We start from the raw sequence: 3,253 nt of genomic DNA on the forward strand, positions 1-3,253 counted from the left end.
AGACAGCATGAGTGGAGGAAGGACAGAGAGAGACACAGAATCCAAAGCAGGCTCCAGGCTCTGAGCACTCAGTATGATACAAGAAGATAGGATTCAGTGGGAGGAGAAGGAAAGATTAGGGCCTAAGGTCACTGGGTGGGGAAGAGTGTCTGACCACAGCAAAACCCCCCAGGCTTAAGGTCCCTCTTAAGAATGTAACAGACCTAGGGCGCCTGGGTGACTCAGTCGGTTAAGCAAGCGACTTCGACTTCAGCTAAGGTCATGACCTCAAGGTTCGTGAGCTTGAGTCCCACGACGGGCTCTGTGCCAACAGCTCAGAACCTGGAGCCTGCTTCAGATTCTGTGTCTCCCTCTCTTTCTGCCCCTCCCCTGCTCACACTGTCTCTCTCTCAAAAATAAATAAAAATTTAAAAATTAAAAAAAAAAAAAAAGTAACAGACCCCACCTACTCCCCCTCAGGTTTCCCTCAGGAATTTGACAAAAGACCTAACTAAAAATAAGTAGTAGACCATAAAATGTATAGCTCACAAGGACTGATATGGCCATAGACCAACCCTCATATAATGGAAATGATCCAATCAGGAAGAGACAGCTCACCTCTCTGCTCTCTAGCTCACCAGCACCTAGAGGTATCAAGCCAATGAGCGTAGGACCTGAGAAGTAAGGAGGGGAAGGGAACAGGGGTGGGGCATGACCAGACCTTATAAAACAAGGACCTCTTGCCTATAATATAGTAGGTGGACATTCGCTTTAAAATGTTCCCTCTTGGTAAAGAGGGCTTTCATACTATTCTTCCTTTCTGATCTTATACTCTAGTAAACTTTTGCCTGCCACTCATTTTGTGTCCCCCTCTTCATTCTTCGAAGTGGCGAGACAATGAATCCCGGGTATTGAGGTAAAAAAAAAAAAAAAAAAATCCTGCAGCAATACTTTCGTTATAAAACTGAGAAGTGTGATTCTGAGAAGGGCTACGGTGGTCTAATAGGGGATCTGAACGAGTTGGACAAGTTGGAAGGAATATTGTGAGGTATACTGGACTGACAATTAGGAGACCTAAGTTCTAGACCTAACTGCTCTTCACTTTCCGTGTAATTTAGTAGAAGTCATGTCTTCGGGCCTTGGTTTCCCAAACTTTAAAATGAAGGGCCACAAGCTGCCCTCCAGCTGTAAAGCTATTCCAGTAAGTTGCAGAGTCCCCACATAATACAGTAGCTATCTTTATAGTAGATGTTTCTTGCTGTGGGGCTGTTGTTTATTGGAATCCCCTTTTTATGTTTGAAGGACCCACCACAGGGTGAGACCAGACCCTACTAGGAAGCCCTAGTGGCCGCCCCTGTGTCTCCTGGCCTCCAGCAGGTGCAGCAGACACAGAACTTAAGCCGATCCAATGCTCCCACCAGGACTTGAGTTAAGAGGGGTGGCTCAAAGACACAATTTGGGATTCACTCTGCTGGCAGGTGCAGTGACTCCAGTATTGGCGGTCGGTAGTGGCAATGGCGGTGTCCTATTCCGGCCCTTCCTAGGGAAAATCTCATCTAGGGCTGTCTAGCTCCCGGCCTCCCTCTCGAAACTCTACATTGGTTCCGTGCTTATCAGCTCGCCTATAAATTCCTTTTTGCAAAAGCGAGCCGGATGTTATTTCTGAGATGGCCTGCCATCCAGAATCATGACTGGTACACAACCACGTATTGAAAAACTACTGTGTACAAGACACTTCAAATGAACTTTTCTTTTAAGTCGCATGACACTGCAAGACAGGTGTTACTAATCTCAGTTTTTAGAGACAGTAACGGAAGCACAGAGCGTTTAAATAACAACGCTAAGGTCATGAAGTCAGTAAGCGGCAATTCTCTGCTACATCGTGGTACTAACTGGTAAGGAACAGGGTTCCTTGGCACTTTCTTTCGCCCGTCTGTTGCGAGACGAAACACCTCAAATGGTCTCAGAGTTGCTGCTATACACCCCTCTCCTTTGGAGATGTTGTGGTTTTATAGAGGAAATAACTGTACTTCATTTCTTAATCATCTCCCTTTTTCTCCTGAGTAATTTTATTTACGTAGATGATGCTTAAACAGCAACGATAAAATTGTATTCAAATGCTAACCTAAGCTTTCGTGGTTGATTGAGTAGGAAATAATGAGTTACCACCTAGTAAACAGTGTGTAGGTACACAGAAAATAGTCCACCGTTCCTGCTTCAAAATGCTCCTAAATACGAAGATATTAGGCCACTGGTGCTCAGAATTAATAAGTCAGCAAGGACCAAGTGTTGTTTGTTGGGCACCTAACAAAGTGCAGAATTTTGTGCAGGACACTGAAAGGAAGACAGGCGCGTTGTCATAAACGTCCCTGATCTCAGAAAGCTGACAATCTAGTTGAGATCAGGCAATGCCTTTACTCCAAAGTCTTTACTCGGAAGTCACTTTCTCGGCGAGGCTTGTCCTGACACCCCTAATCAACACTCTTTCTGCCCTCACACTCATTCTCTGTTCTCTGGCTTTACTTTGTCCCACAGCCCTTACCATCTTCTAGGACACTGTATAATCGTTTCCCGTTTATTTCGTAAAGTTTACGGCTGCCACAGGGATCTAAGCTCCCTCAGCGTTGAGATTTCTGTTTTGTTTGCTGATAGACCCCCAAGCCTAGAATAGTGACTTGCACAGAATAGACACTCCAAAACCATTATGACGACATGGAAGTAAGCAGAAAAGGTAAGAGCTACAGAAATTTGGACGTGGAAGGATCAGAATGGGCTGAGCACCCGAGGGAAGTCTTCTGGCAAGATATAATTACTTCAATAGGTCTTTGAAGGTGGGCAGGATGTCGACAGAGAGGAAAACCAAGGAGCCTGTGATATCTGAGGCATGGAGACAACTGGGCAAATAGGAATAAAGGGCAAAAAAAAAAAAATCACAATAATTTACAGCGTGGTGGAGGGAAAATGGCGTAGGCTTTAGGGTCATGAATCCTTCCGTAATTCATTTTGCTTGTGCCCTCCAGCAAATTTGCTAATCTCTCTAAATTGTTTCCTTATCTGTGAAATAGAATGATGCAGTGATGAATCAAGGGAATCTACCCCAAAACCCAAGGGCACACTGTATACACTGTATGTTAGCCAACTTGACAAGAAATTATATTTAAAAAAAAAAAAAAAGAAGAAGAATGTTTACATCGAAGCTGGTTAAAAGGATTTTTAAAAATTTAAATAATGCACCTGGTACATAGGAGGTCCTTGGAAAGGGAAATTGTTGTCA

This window comes from Panthera onca, chromosome A2 (genome assembly GCF_046562875.1).
Source record: "Panthera onca isolate mPanOnc1 chromosome A2, mPanOnc1 haplotype 2, whole genome shotgun sequence".
Lineage (NCBI taxonomy): Eukaryota > Metazoa > Chordata > Mammalia > Carnivora > Felidae > Panthera > Panthera onca.